The sequence below is a fragment of the Vicugna pacos genome, chromosome 8 (genome assembly GCF_048564905.1).
Source record: "Vicugna pacos chromosome 8, VicPac4, whole genome shotgun sequence".
NCBI lineage: Eukaryota > Metazoa > Chordata > Mammalia > Artiodactyla > Camelidae > Vicugna > Vicugna pacos.
In genome coordinates, this window is record NC_132994.1 from 51,100,216 (window position 1) to 51,115,865 (window position 15,650).

Here is a 15,650-nt window from a genome sequence, read left to right on the forward strand (position 1 = left end):
TATGATCAAGGAAGTGGAGAAAATGATGCACAGAATCGACGAAAAGATGAATAACTTCAACAGAGAATTGGAATCTATGTAAATTAATCAAATGGACCTTCTTAAGCTGAAAAATAGAATATTTGATATTAAGAACTTTAGGTGTTTTGAACAACCGGGTGAAAAACATCAGAACACAGGATTAATGAATAAGACAGATCAAAATAAGCTAAGAGAGAATGGAAACAGAGTATAAAAGACACACAGTACACAAGCTAACTTCTGAACTCACTATTCTCTCTTTTCTCCAGAAAGAGACTTCATACTTAGAAGCTCTATGGATTGCTTCTTTCTAGACTATTGGAAGCTATTAGAAACATACTTAGACATATCTAATTCCATTGCTGATTCAAAGCATTTGCGTTTTCAGGGGAATTTAGGGAATTGAGACATACTTTTGTTACCTTTAATGGAAAGTCTGTTTCCTTTAAGTGGTATCTTTACCAAAATTTGACAGCTTCTGAAAAGAGAACAGAGTTCAAGACCCTGGGAAGTAGAAATAATCTAGATCAAATTTTCTTCCTAAAGGAAATAATGCAATGTCAAAAGAACATTTGTCCAGGTTTTAGGTTTTTTTTTTTTTTCATTTTTATTCTGGTTTCCATTTCAGAACTATTTGGATCAGGAGCAGCTCTCTGCCCCTTTCACTTTCTCCTGTTTTCTTTGATCTGTCAGTGCTTGTGCTCTGTGCCTTTTTACTGTATTAACAGTCTATAAGGTTTTCCGTTTCTGGAAATTTAGGCAGCGAGAAGTTTTGATCCAAGTCTTTGTAATTTGCAGCATGAGAACTGTTTCACCAGTTGCAGTGCATCTTTTATGGGTTTTAAACTACTTTTTCTTGAGACTTTTGTGCATTGCGTGTAGACCCACCCTGACACTGGTGGGGGAAAAGAATATACTCTGACAGCCATCTTACTGGTACCTTGGAAAAAGATAAAAACATAGAAGGCAGATATTAATGAAAAGTGGATAGTATATTTTATTTCTTTCTATTCACTGATTTTCAACTAAAAATTAACCAAGAGTCAATACTGAGTATCATAAAACCTTGGCTACTTTATATATCTGGAAATGGCTTCTGATCTAGAAATAACAATGTGCTCCCTCTCACCCCCTACCCTTTTCACCGGACAGCCTCCCCCACCCAGATCCTTGATGTTAAAGAGGTTTCCCCCTGGACACCCAATAACACTTGAATCCAATTGTAAAGCACCAGTTACCCCACAGCTCTGCCTAGTGTACTATTGTGACGCAGTTTCTGAGGGTAAGAATTTTTCTTGATTATAAAATGCTTTCACAGGTGTTAGGTCATTTGATAGCCTCAAAAGTTGGATGAGGAAGGAAGGGTGAATATTATCACCCCTATTTCACAATGAGGAGACTAAGGCAGATGAAGCGGCTCCCCCGAGGCACTAGCTGGCAAGCTTTAAAGCCTGGGCTCATGCCTTTGTTACTGTTTAGTGTCGACATCCGTACTTAGGAGGCTTGGGTGGACTGGTAGGTGGATGCAAAAAGCATTATTGTTGAAAGGCTTTTATAGGATAAAGTAGGACTACGCCTACTTTAAATCTGTGGTAGGTACAGACTATCCTTTTGACTACTGTTCTAGCGCTAGTGGAAGAGAGATGTTCTACTTTGTAGAAGCCTTTTACAATATGAATCCCTAAATCCTTCTGGGAAATGGCAAAAGACTATAGTTTTAGAAATTTGTGCTGACCTTGAAAAGGAGGAAATGAATACCTGTAGGTGGTTTGATAAGCTCAGAAAAATGTTCTTGGGAATGTGCAGTAATGGTTTGTCCAGATTAGATGACACCTTGAATCCAAAAGGGCTCTGCAGATCCACAGTTGTTTAAGCTGTTGAACAACAGGGGGCTAAGCACTAAAGCATGTTTTGTGAGTACTCTAGTGTCAAGGTCATGTTGGAAGACAATTCTTGGGGTGAGTCTCACTTCCTATCTTGTAAGCAGAGGAATAACTAACTTTATTCCATTCTATTATTTCCAGAATGTTTGTACAGTGAATAGCCTTGGAAGATATAATATCTCCTTCCAAAGCAAAGGGCAGGCATGCTTACTGTCCAGTATAAAGGATTCAGGTTCCCTAAGCTCAGGGTCCCTCTCCTGCAATGCTTACTGTGTGTCCAGGTGCCACCTGACCCTCTCTGTGTTGCCCTATGGGAATTGGTGCTCTAGGAACCAGTGCAAGAAAATGCTGCTATTCTGGCTACCACTACTGCTAAGAGGAATAAAGTCAATTGTCTCTGACTCAGATGTGTCATGTCTTCTTCCAGCATCTGTAAAAGTGTGACAGGCTGAATGTTAGTTTGCAAATAGCCTTCACAGCATCGTTCTGACAGGTCACGAGCCATTTCTCCCTCTTCTAATCTCTAGTCTAGGGCAAAAAAAAAAAAAAAAAAAAAAAAGCACAAGACATTTCAAGTCCTGCATATGGTTTCCTGAGACTTGTGCATTTTTAGCAGGATGATTCTGGCATTTCACAATGAACACTGTCTGTGGAAACCAGATATGTAGTTGGGGGAAAGTAGTCAGCAAATAAGGACACTGCAGAGAATTGGGGGCTTTTAGATAATTCGCTGCTGTTCCTCCACTGCAGACTTCCGTCTCTTTAAGGCCATCCTTGGGCAAACCGGGGATGTAGGTCTTCATGCTGGGGAACACCTCTTACTTTCCCATTTTATTGCTCAGCATATTTGGAAAGTATCCTCACTAGGCTGGGTTTTCATCCTAAGCTTAATACTAGACTTCCATTTCTGAATGGACCTCTGGCTCATTTTTGGATGGTAATTCTTGACATGATAACCGTGTTCTGTCTCTTGATTTTTCATGATGGTGGACATTAACACAGCTAACTATCTCTGATGAGATTCATGCTCATTAAGATGGAGAATTTTTCTTTAGCATTCTAGATTAAGTAGGGTCTGGTTATGGGCAAGAAAGTTCTCCAAGCTTGAGCTCTCCTTTTGTTAAAGGTTAATGCAGTTTTCTAAGACTTAATGCTGCCCAGGGATTCTGAGGTTCACTTCTGTACCTGACCTCTTTTATTTATGCTAACTGTCCATAGGGTTTGGACATTTGTTTGGACCCATTAACTTGTGGTTCACGTATTCTTCCACAGTTCTACCTTCTCCCTTCCAAGTCCCTAGTAAGTCACCCATTTGATTCTGGGAGCTGGTCAACCCCAATGCCTTTGCAGAAACTCAGTAAATATTTGTAGAATGATCAAATGAAGGTATCAGGTCTTTTTCTGAGCCTTTTAACCATAGCTCAATCTAACCAGGACCTTGCTTTCCCCAGTAACAAATACATAGAAAGAGGGATATTAATGCCTCAAATCATATGATAATAATCATCACGGCAGTAATTTATGCCTGATACTGGGCCAGGTGCTTTGCATATATTGCTTCGTTTAATCCTCACCAAATTACTGTATGATTATTAACATTCTACAGTTAAAAAATGGGCACAGAGAGATTTTGTAACTTTTTTGAAGTCACTCAGTGACAGAACTGAGATTCTTCTCCCTTCTAAGAGCCAGGAGTATCAGATGCCCATATTACATGGCTAAAGAAGAAAATTGAACTTTTACTTTTGGATAAGGCTGACTTCAGTCAGCCGTAAAAATGTCTTCTTTGTCCCAGGAGCAGGTAAAAGATCAGAGGTAAGCCAGAAAAACCTGACCTTTGCTGAAAGCAAGCCATAGGTGTTCTTGCTCAACTCCTCATTTACACATCTCCCTTTCATATCATTTTGGTGATTATTTGATTTATTCTTTCATTTATTCTAAGAGTAGTTATTGAAACCTGACTTAGCACACAGCACCGTTCCTAAAGAATTCAGGCTAAGTGAAGAGAAATAATTTCCTTTAGGGGAAAGAGAGCATCCTTTGTGCACCTGCCAGAGGCCAGGCATTTTCCTAGAGGTCGGGAAGAAGATAGAAGAGGTACGAAGGATGTGGGATATGGACTAGGGACTTTGTTGTTGCATGTAAGTTCCTGTGTCTTTCATGCTGCATCTTTTATGTTGTGTGCACTGCCTGACACACAGGAGTTGCTTCTTAAATATGGTCCAGCTGAATTAAGGCAACATCCCTCTTGGATGGTCTTCTTTTGCCTTAATCATTCTCCTGGAATTTTACTTAAGTTGTTGACTGGAAAAAATGGACATATTGGTTTAGTATAAATGTTTAGATGTTAGATTAAACATGACCAAGTTTCAGTTTCTGCTCTTTCTTTTTCTTTAATCAGAAAATAACTTTGCCATTCACTGCATCTCATATTCTTTAGTATTGTATTTTGGATCAGGGCAGTATTTCTGTTTTTTCACTCTCAAGGTACAGAGAATAATACCATAGAAAAACCGCTCACGTGTATTAAATGAAGCTATGTAAATACACACAGTCTGCTAGATTAGGCTGTATGAAATTGGTGATATTTAAGAGTTTTTGACCTTTAGTGGTTAAACTTAATGGATTATACTTTTCCTTCTTCTTAAAAAAAAACAACTGAGATGCCTATAAAAGAATAAAAATTTCTCTACAAAAATTTCTATGGTATACTCGAGGAGGATGTACTTCTGGCTATAGTAAAAGATATTTGCATTTTTCCTTTGCTTTATCAAAATTCTTCCTAACTGGATAGCCTGCATCACAAACTTGCTTTCCCAGCTCTGACTGTTAATGTGAGTGTGTGCTGGCTAATTTATTTCATATTATTTAAGGCCTTGTGAGTATTATTAGAATGAGAGGAAACCATGGAAATTATGGGTTCTTGGTTCACTACTTTAACAAATATTTACTGAGAGCCAACAAAAACAACATTTATTGCATGAGCGGAAAACAAACAGACACAGTCCTCCTCAAAATTTATTGTTTATGGTTTGTATTGTTTATAGCAAAGAGCCTTGTACATAAATGTAAAATTACAGCTGTGTTAGGTGCTTCAAAGGAGAGTGCATAGTAGTATAACTGTAAATATGAGGAAAAATTGATCAAGCTGGAGAGGTTAGGTAGGGTCTTTTCTGAGGAAGCCAAGGCCGGGCCAAGGGCAAGTACAGTTGTTAACCTAATGAAAGGTGGCAATATGAAACAACACAGTTCAGTTCAGTTCACCGAATGTTTACAGAATGCCTACCGTATGCCAGACACTATGCTTAGATGCTGGGAAATAAAACAATGAGTAAGACATGGCCTTTGCCTCAGTAAATAACTCACTCTAAGGGGCTCATCGTCATGCAATTGACAAACTAGGAGAGCCACACTGTGTGTGTTTTCTTTACTTCTGTGTAGTTTTAGTTTCCTTTGTGTGGGTCTTCTGTCAGCTAGGCAAGCGCTTCTCAGGAAATCAGTCTTTTTGTTGTGGGATCAAAGTTTAACAAACAAGCATACATAGTCTCTTAGATTCAAATCCAGCAACATGCTATTCTAGGCTTTACCATCGGTTGAATGTAGCCCCACAGCGGAGCTCATGCCTGTTTCAGAGCCCGCCAGCAGCATGGCTCCAGGAAGGAGGCCTGACTGCCACCAAACAAGAAACCCATTATGTCTTTATCTCACTCTTTGTTTAACCATTAACTAAAAGTACTAAATGATTAACCCAGCCATAGAAATGAATAATAAACACACTGTATGTGTACTTGATTAATCTGTTTTTGTGTTAACTATCCCTCAGACCTGGGGTTCAGACTCCTAGGGACACACAAGAAACGCACACATGAAATGTCAAGGGGGTAAACAAAGGGGAGAGGCGGGAACCGTGGAAAAATGGAGATTGCCAAACACACAGAAACCAAACAGAACAGCCCACACTGGTGCTGGCTTTTTGCCCCAGACTCTAGGGTATGTCCTCATTCGTTGTACCCACCGAGAGCACATTCTAGGCCGCCCTTCTTCTCTACAGAGGTCTACGTCCTGTCATCCTCTTTGTGCCTGTGATTCGGGAATAGCTCCCTGTTCTACAATTTACTGACTCTTGCCCCGCTTGGCTTCGTACCCTGGTCTTGGAGGAAAACGTGACCCAGGGCCAGTTCTAAGCGATGGTGTCTCTGCTCTTCTGTTTGACTGTGTTTGGGTCACCGCACCACCAAGCCCTGGACACCCAGGATGTCACCCTGCCCCCCAGCCTGGGTTAGCCTGCTCCTTTGTCTGAGACCAGCAGACCTCCACAAAGGGATGGATGAGGCCGCCAGTGACACCTGGACCTGTGTCTCAGTTCTTCTGTCTCATTTCATTGTTTTCTTGCTTTTCACTCTTCTTTGCGAGGACTCACAAACTTCCTTTACAGTTAGTATCATCATATTGCACTATTAAGTCTCTCTCATCCTGGCTGCAAATCCTGAACACTTGTGTTCTTTTTCCTGTGTTTCATTATTACTATAATTTTTGTTTTTCATCTTTGAGAGTTGACTTATTAGGAGGCAAGTATTATTTCCAGGTTATGGAAGGGGACCCTTAGATATTGCACCACTAAGTGACTTGTCCAACTTGGCAGCCTGGCCTTTATTGTAGAGCAATCAAGTAGAAAAGGAGAATAACTCGCAAGTTTCCTTTCTTGGCTGAGCGCATATCAACATTGTACACATCCAATAAATATATTAACTAAATGGTTGAATACTGGTGGTTTGGGTGTATCAATTAAGAAATTTTAGGTTTAAAGACTGTAAGAAATTATGTTAGAGACAACAGCATTAAGTGGCCTTTTGGAAAATGCAAAATGCACCTCTGTATTCACAATCCATAAAACTTTTGAGACTTCACTTTTGAAAATTCACTGTGTGTTCTAACAATTTGACACTCTTCCTGTGAAGAGTTATTATCAACCCTGTTGATGAGAGCTGTGATTTTTGCCTAAAATTTCTAAATAGATGTGATGAATAACATTATCAGACTATCTGTCTAGCAAGTTGTTTGCACGATCTCATTTCCAGATTATTCTGTAAAAAAGGAATTCACTCAAGTACCATTTTGCCCCTTAAATATCTGTTTCTGCTTAGTTTTTTTTTTTTTCTGGAAATATTGTTAACAATATACTCCAGTGGTGATCTAGCCCAAGATGTTCTTGTGTTGTTTTGGAGCAAGTTGCTAGTGACTCACAGCACATTGGGCGTCCAAGCTATGGTTAACTGGTGGTCAAGTTAGGAAATTCTGTTCCCATTAACTCTCCCATTCTTAGCCCAGAACACCTCTCCCCTCAACATTTTTTTTTTTTCTTTTGATTCGTCATGCTTATAGTCTCTGCTTGGTGTTTTCAAACCCAAAGTAGACGCAATGACATGCCATAAAAAGTATTGTTCCTACTGCACTTCCAGCTTAGCTGAAAACAGGAAACACAGGCCATTTCGTGGAAAAGCCCGCTCTTGTGATATTTCCAAGCCAAGAGGTTTGGATCAACTTTGGTTGAGTGTCTGAACTTTTGGCTTCTTACTTACAGTAAACCTTCTAACTTCAGAATTTTAGCACCATTTTCTACTTATAAGTTGAGGCCTTCCATATTTAGTTTATGCTGACACATGAATTAATTTACTTTTAAACTATTTTTATTTAATATTATGATGTAGTTGTAGCTAAAAAAATGTGTATAAGAAGATTATGTGCATCATACGATTTAAAGCATAATAGTGAAAAAAAACATATTTTCCATAGTTTCAAGACTTACTTCTTGGACAGTTTATTTAAAATGGGTCTATTATTATCAGGCTTTACTCATTAAGTGAATATTTGATGCAGAAATTTACTATGTACAATAAATCCAGACGCAAAAATTCTAGGTTAGGTAAAATAGTCTGACAACTCTAAGGCAGGGAGTACCAAGCCCTACCAGAAAATAAATCAAAATTACTTTGCACTGTAATAACAAACCGATTGATTTTTAGTAATCCTAGGAGGCAAGGGAGCTTAAAATTAGAACTTCGTGTCGACTCTATCTTTTTTAAAGATCCAGTAAGGTAAATATCTAATTGGATAGATTAACAAAAGAAGCCACACAAAGTTACATTTATGTGATTCCAGGAAAATAGAGTGTCCTTGGACAATCCATTATGTTATCTTCCAGTGTCAGTGAGGGGCCTAATTGTTCTTGGTTTCTTCCATATTTTGTGACTGTGTGGACTGGCCATATAAATTGAATGGGTTGCTTTATTTCATGGCTTCTCTTCTGACTTAATCATCTAACATGATCATGGTTCATCATGGTTTTCAAGCATGATGAATGGTGGCATGAACTATAATTCCAGACTGAGTTGTTAAATAAGTTTATTTCATTTTCCTTTGTAAGATACAATTTGCCACATTTCTTTTTTCACCTTTGATTTAGTTTTAAAGGCAAGTCATCTCAAGGAAGGGAGATTAAAAAAAATAATGTCAAGGAAAATAGAGTGCAGAGATGAGAGAAGCACTTTCAGAGGAATCAGAGCCCTTCAGCCTTAACCTTTACTGAGAAAAGATTTTAACTCAATATTTGTTGAAGTTCTGAAATGACCGAATAGTTCCTTTTAGTCTATGTTTTCCTGCTTCCATTTAGCTGGAATGTACTGGACAGGATTAGAAATGACTGCTCTTTTGGTTTTTTTTTATGGTTTAGACTAAAAGCAAAGTGCCAGAGTTCTTAAAAGTAATCTCTCTTTATGAGATTCCAAGCCTTTGTGTAGACTTAGAAAGTGGAGACAATATCTAGGTTTTAAAAGAGTTTATCAAGCTGTATATAACATACTAAACTTTGAAAGTTTTGCTCATGGTTAGTTGGCGATACAATCTTCCATCCGAGGTCAACCCTCCTCCCCTAAACCTTCTTCCAAAGCAAGAAAAACAAAATAAAAGACAGCTAATACCTGTTAAAATGCTGCATAAGCCAAACATTTTTCTATTGTGTCTGTATCACATGATATCCATTTTCCTCTGCATAATTCTTGGACTAATATCACTCACAATTTAAGATCTTACATTTCAGATTTTTAAGCTCTAGTCGAATAATACTGGATGAGTTAGAAAGTCCTAATAGTGAATTTATAAAGAAATGTTGACAGAACTTGGATTCTCATAGTGCTGGTGGGTACCATGATTATAATAATGGTTTCCTTTAAAACTCTTCCATTAAATGTTCCAAACAGTGGAATTTGTAGTTTTTCCTTTGGTCCAGAGATCAAAAACATGAACAATTTTACATTTTTAAGGTTGGACAGCATCTGTGTTTCCACAATTTCTGTGGGAAAGCAATCAACCCTTGCTCAGTTTTATTAAAAACCACCATCTTGGCTCCAATATGTGCCATTACAAGTACTTTCATTGTTGTCTAATATCTCCTTTTAGGAAGTAGGGGTCTGCTTATTGCTTTGTTTTTTTTTTTGTCTTTTTAATAATTGGCTTTCAAAAACTACATGATGTTTAGTGAAAAGTGATTTAAAAAATTGAAGATAGGGTAACAGAGTGGTTAAAAGGGTAAATGTGAGAGACAGACTGAGGTTGAATCCTCTACCATTTAGTGGCTATGTGACTCAGGCAGTCTATGTAACTCCAAGCCTTATTTCCCTCATCTGTAAAACATGTATATTGATAGTATCTGCTTTGGAGCAGGGGGAGGATATAGCTCAGTGGTAGAGTGTGTGCTTAGCATGCACAAGGTCCTGGGTTCAATCCCCAGTACCTCCATTAAAAAAACAAGTAAATGAAATAAATAAATTTGAAAAAATAGTATCGTCTTTGTAGGGCTTTTGTCAGGCTGAATTTAAATTGAACTGCCTGGATTCCAGAGGAGAGTGATTGTAATTCTGTAGTATTTTTAATCAAGTAATACAGCAAACATTTTTGGAACAGCTATTAAGTTGGTCATTGGCCAACATGTCAGCCATTTATGTTGGAACCTCTGGCTTGTGACTTCTTAACTCTCTCTGATTTGATCTATCAGTTTAACAACAATAAACACACAAAAATGTTGGTTGTTAAATCAAGGGTGGGGAGTGGTTTGGGATTTTTCTATTTCACTATAAATTATTTTTTTTGTGGGCTTTTTCTGTTTTGTTTTGTTTTTGTGGCTACCAGAGTATAGAGTCTCCCCTGTATTCCTCATTTGTTAAGAAGTTTTTCTACCATGAATGAATGTTGAGTTTTATCAAATGATTATTTTTTCTGGATCATTTGAGATGACCATATGAGTTTTCTCTTTTCTTTTTCTGTAAGTTTGTTGAATTTTATTAATAGGCCTCAAATATTAAATCACCTGTGCATTTCTAGAGCGAACAAATCTTGTTTGCAGTATTTTATGCTTTTCATATGCAGCTGGATTTGATTTGCTTATATTCTGTGTATGAGTTTTACATCCACGTTCATGGGAGAGATTGGCTTGTTCTTGTTAAGTTTCTTTCTTATAAAATTCTTGTCAGATTTTAATATCAACATTGCTACTCTCACAAAATGGGATTGGAACTTTTCCTTGTTTCCTTTCTCTGGAAGGCTTTGTGTAAGATTGGTATTATTTCTTCCTTAAAGATTTCAAGGAATCACTGATGTAACCTGGGCCTAAGTTTTCTTCCTAGGAGAGAAATTACAGATTTAATTTCTTTCAGAGATACAGTACTATTCAGATTTTTTATTTTTCTTGTGTCAGTTTTTCTTCCATCCTCCCTTCCTTCCTTCCATCTTTCTGTCTTTCCTTCTTTCTATAGTTCTATTTCAATAACTTTAGTAAATACATTACATACATATATATAAAGGTATATATATATATATAAGAAATAAATATGATCTTTGTTGTTCTGTGGCTTGCTTTATCTTTTAGTAACATATCTTAGAAGTTTTTTCTGTATCAGTAGCTATGAGGCTTCCTCATTCTTTTAACAACTGCATAATATTTCATAGTATGAAATCACCATATTTTATTTAATGAATCCTCTATTGAGGAATATTTAAATTGTTTCCAAATCTTGGCTGTTACAAATAATAATTTAATAAGCATTATTGTACATATATTTGAATATATACATAGAAATATTCCTTTTTTTTATTCCTTAGTGGTAACTCCATCAAGCCTAAACAATGGAAAATAGATTATTGCCTGTTTCTTCTTAACATTCCAATAAGGCAGCCTTAGGATTTTTTTTTTCTGAATGATACATTTTGCATTACATTAGCACCTTGGTGTATAGTGTATTATCTTACCAACTCTGCCTTCATTACTTATTACTGCTCATTTTTGGTTTATTGTAATACCTTCTTGTTGATTTTCACTTTATTCGTATAGGTATTTTCAATAGGGGAAGATCTGTACAGGGACAAAATTTTGTGTTTTGTTCAGTGCTTTATCCCTAATGCTTAGTATTAGGTCCTAGTTGTACTCACACATAGTCGATACTCAAAAAAAAAAAGTAATTCATGGAGAGACACAGTGAGATATAATGGTTTTAAAACAACAGTAATGGTGAGCTGAGGGACATTCATTCAGTTATTTGATGACTGATTTTTAGGGGTTGTGGTAACCAGTGGCAAAGATAACTAACATACCAGGCCTATGTCTCACAGACTAGAGGGAATGGATGCATAATTGGGCCAATTATAACACAGTGTCATAGTATTGTAAAGGCTTTGGGAGGCATAGAAGAATGGGCAAGGAAACTGACTCAGAGACGTGGAAGGCTTGTGGAGGGCAGGCAGCTTGAACCGGTTCTTAAAAGATGACTTTTCCCTTGGAGAGAATAAGAGAGTAGCACACACAGAGGGTTGGAAATGTGTGATGCAGTAGATGAGGAGAAGTTCAGGTCACTTGAAGTGTAGAAAGCATTGTTGGGGGCAGGTTGTTGAGAGAGGTGTAAGAGCACATGGCCAAGGAATGAGATGTGATGGTAGAAGGTGGCTTGGGTAAAATTTGGAAGCTCCTAGGTTCATAGCAAGATGTCTGGATTTTATCTTGTAGTCAGTAAAAACACTACAGGTTTTAAACTAGCAGAGTGAATCAGAACTGGGAAAAACAATGGCTTAAACAAACTCAGGTTTGTTTTTTCACCAATAAATTTGAAGGCTAGTAGTTGCTGGTTTTGGTTCAAAGTCTCGAGGAGGTCAGGAGCAAGGTCTCTGTGATTCTCTTCATACTTTCCTCGTGGTTGGGTGGTGGCTGCAGTGGCCCAAGCCACCATGTTCAAGTCCTAGGATGGAAATTGGTGGAAGCATCCCAGAACAATTAGTGAGTCTTTATCAAGAAGGCAACATTTTCTCTAAAGATTTAAGTTTTTGTCTCTTTGGTCAGAACTGTGCTTCATGAAACTCACCTTACTATAAGGAGGGCTGAGAAATGTTATCTGGGCACATTTCTGTTCCAAAAACAATAAAAGTTCTATTGGACAGATTGGATAGACAATTAGCTGTGTCTACCATAGGTGTGACATTAGGTATTATTCTTAGGAAAATACTACTGGGCAATATCAGAGATAATTTGAGGCTAGATAGTTTGGTTGACCAATATATTCTGCCAGGTCTAGTGGCCATGGTATCTAGGGATTATAAGTGTTGACTGATGAAAAACATGAAGGTGGTATTAATGATGATTTATAGTCCAGTAATATCACTTGGGATGTTTTAAGTTTTTTTTCTATTTGAATAAAGTTACTAAGAAATAATTAACTCCAACACATATTTAATAACCACCTAAGAGCCATATCTTTATAATGTTACTCCATTTCATTTCATTCATTGCTTCATTCATCAAATGTTTATTGGGTACCTTTGTGTGTGAGACATTGTGCTGGGTGCTAGGGACAGAGCAGTGAAAAAGATGGACCAGTTCCTGTTTTTGTGGACCACAGGGTCTGGCTGGGGAGACAGGCAATTAACAGGAGATCTAATCAACAGGATTATTATAGATCATACTATGGGATACTTGGAAAGAAAGAGTGATGAGATAGTGTGAGGGGCAGGTGCTATTTCCGGTAAGGTGGCCAGGCCAGGAAAACCTTTCTGCAGAGGTAACCTTTGACCTGAAGGATGAGAATGGGCCACATGTGAAAGAAAAAAAAAAAAACAGAGCTAGGATGAGGTGAGAGGAGTAGGTGCAGAGGCCCAGAGGCAGGAAAGGGCCAGAAATAAGGGCCTGAGCTGGTGTGGGTGCACCATGGAGAGAGCAGGGGATACCTCTGATAAAGGAGTTGAGGGCCTTTTCATGGAGGGCCCGTTGGGCCATTGCTCAGGAGCTGGTAGAAGGCTTTAGGCCATGAAGGTGATGATCTGACTTGGGTTTACAGAGGTCCCTCTGATTGCCATCCGAGGACTGGAGAGAGGCAAGAGGGAATGTAGTGAGACCAGATAGAAGGACCCTTTAGGAGGCTAATGCTGTGGCCCAGGAGAGGGACGATGGTGATTTGGGTGAGAAGGGTTTCCAAGGAAATGGAGAGCAGCTGGAGATATACATTTGGGCACAAACCTAACCGACAGGACTCCCTGATGGATTGCATATGGAAATTAGGAAAAGCCTCATTTCTGAGTATTTTAAAAACTTGTAGTTTGTGTTAACTTGTAAACTCTAATGGCAACATCTTAACTGGGTACTTCCAATTCTTCTTAACTCAGCCTTCATCCATTAAAAGGTTAGTAACTACTGGGATAATTGTTTTCTTTTATCTTATTTTAATTAAACAGCAACAATGACAACAACAGGAAAGGATTTTTAACAGAACAATAGTTCCAGCTTAGTGTTTGCCTTTGAAGATCTTGCATGTGTCCTTCATCCTAAGGGAAATGCCTCCTTTTTCTGGTCTTCCCAGTTCATAAAAACAAATATCCAGAAAAAGAGATGTAACATAAACTTTATTTTTAGTAGAAGAGAGATGAAAAGGCAATAGCAACAGCAACGTCTCTCCAGGCTTCCCTTGTTATTCATGTGCATTTCTGTGGAATTGAATGACCCGAAGAAAAGCAAATGACTTTTATGTAACTTTGTCTGAAATTAAGTTAATCTACGCCAGTAAGTCCCTCAGTTTAACAGGCACGTAAATCACACGAGGGTCTTGTGGAGATGAAGATTCTGACTCAGTAAGTCTGGGTGGGCCAAGGTTTTGCATTTCTACCAAGCTCCCATCTGGTCCGCAGACCGCACTTGAATAGGAAGCATCTCAACTTTACTCCAAATGGGCATTTTCCCTGCTCTTAATCGTTTATACTTTTATTTTTTCAGTGTCCCAGTACCGTCAGTGGAGAAACTGACCCAGTAGAACTTAAAACACACTTGCTAAGTAGAAGAAATAAGTAAGGAATTTTTTCCCCCTCTAGAATTTTTTTCTAGATTTATAATTCACTTTCTGTTTTTGGTCTAAGAAAGCCTGGCGTATTGATTGTTGTCTGGTATGTTCTTTATTTAACCTAATGACTAAGAATCTAATTACATTCCAAATTACGTTGTGACTATTTTCCTAAATATTCGTAGCTGCTTTCAAGATGAACTCCATAACATCACTAGAAATAGGCTCTGTGGCCTTTTTGGGAGATTTACAATGTGATCATATGATCCCAAATAGCTTTTTTCACCATGGGATGTTCAGAAAAACCACAGAATTTTAGAGTATCTTTTCAAGTTAGCATTAATCATATGTGGTTTTCTTCTGAAAGTATTTCTTTCAAAATGACCCACATTTTGAAAAGAAAAAAAAAAAAGAGCACATGTCCATTTAGACAAAATGTTGACGAAGGAGAGGATTTGACTCAGAAACCTTATCTGGGAATGATAGATTTTAATATTTTCTATCTCAACAATTGTTATTTGGCATAAACTATCAAGCTAGTTATAAACCAAAAGGGAGAACTCAATTAAGTAATAAGCTTAAGTTCTAAGTTACAAGTGCCAGGCTATTTGTAAATAAAATTAAAGCCAAAATTATTTTATCAAAAATACATTTTATATAAGTTACTGTAACTCAAAATATAAATACTCAGAATATTATTTTTAACAGAAATATGACTTTTGAAACCCTTATAACTCCAAAAATATGCTTATTTTAAAAGACATCGGATTACCTAATTACTTAGATGCCATTCTAGTTGGGATTTACAAAAGTGTATATTTAGCCAAGGAGTATTTACTCAGATGAAAACATGGTAGCATGAGCTTCTTCCTGCTATTATGATTTTATTCATCTTTTTCCAAGCTCTTCCCATTTTTCTGCCTCTTCTACATTTTAATTTATTATTTTATACATGCAAAAGACTATATGTAAATATAAATACTTTATGATGCACATTTTAAAAGGAATGCCTGTGAACCTATCAGCATCTTAAGAATTAGGAAAAATACCAATACCTTTTTATTCTTTACTTATCCATATCCTGTTCCCTTCTCAGAAGTAACCTCTATGCTGAATTTTTCATTAGTCATTCTCCTAAGAACTAGTTTTACTGTAGATCCATATAAATTGAAATAAGATATAGTTTAGTTCCTTACTTTATGAGCTTTATAAAAGTTTTTTTTTATAATGTATGTATCTAGTTTTTTTTCACTTGATATTTTTCTAAGATAATACATATTAACGTCTGAGGAGTAGGTCATTCATTTTCATTGCTGTGTGATATTAACTTTGTGTTTGTATCAAAATTTGTCACTTGAGGAATGGAGATTTGGTTTCCCAG

At 37.3% G+C, this 15,650-nt stretch overlaps 1 protein-coding gene and 1 long non-coding RNA gene across 8 annotated transcripts in view; one reads left to right on the plus strand and one right to left on the minus strand.

The window, feature by feature from the left end:
* Positions 1-15,650, plus strand: part of LOC116281493 (uncharacterized) — a 195,498-nt gene that overhangs the window by 24,118 nt on the left and 155,730 nt on the right. The gene's annotated exons all lie outside the window — the stretch shown is intronic.
* The window catches only part of LOC140697728 (uncharacterized), a 58,103-nt gene continuing 43,154 nt past the window's right edge, over positions 702-15,650 (minus strand). For both annotated transcript variants that reach the window (XR_012075014.1, XR_012075013.1), the window contains one exon: positions 702-961. This is a non-coding gene — a long non-coding RNA (uncharacterized lncRNA). The remainder of the gene's footprint in view (positions 962-15,650) is intronic.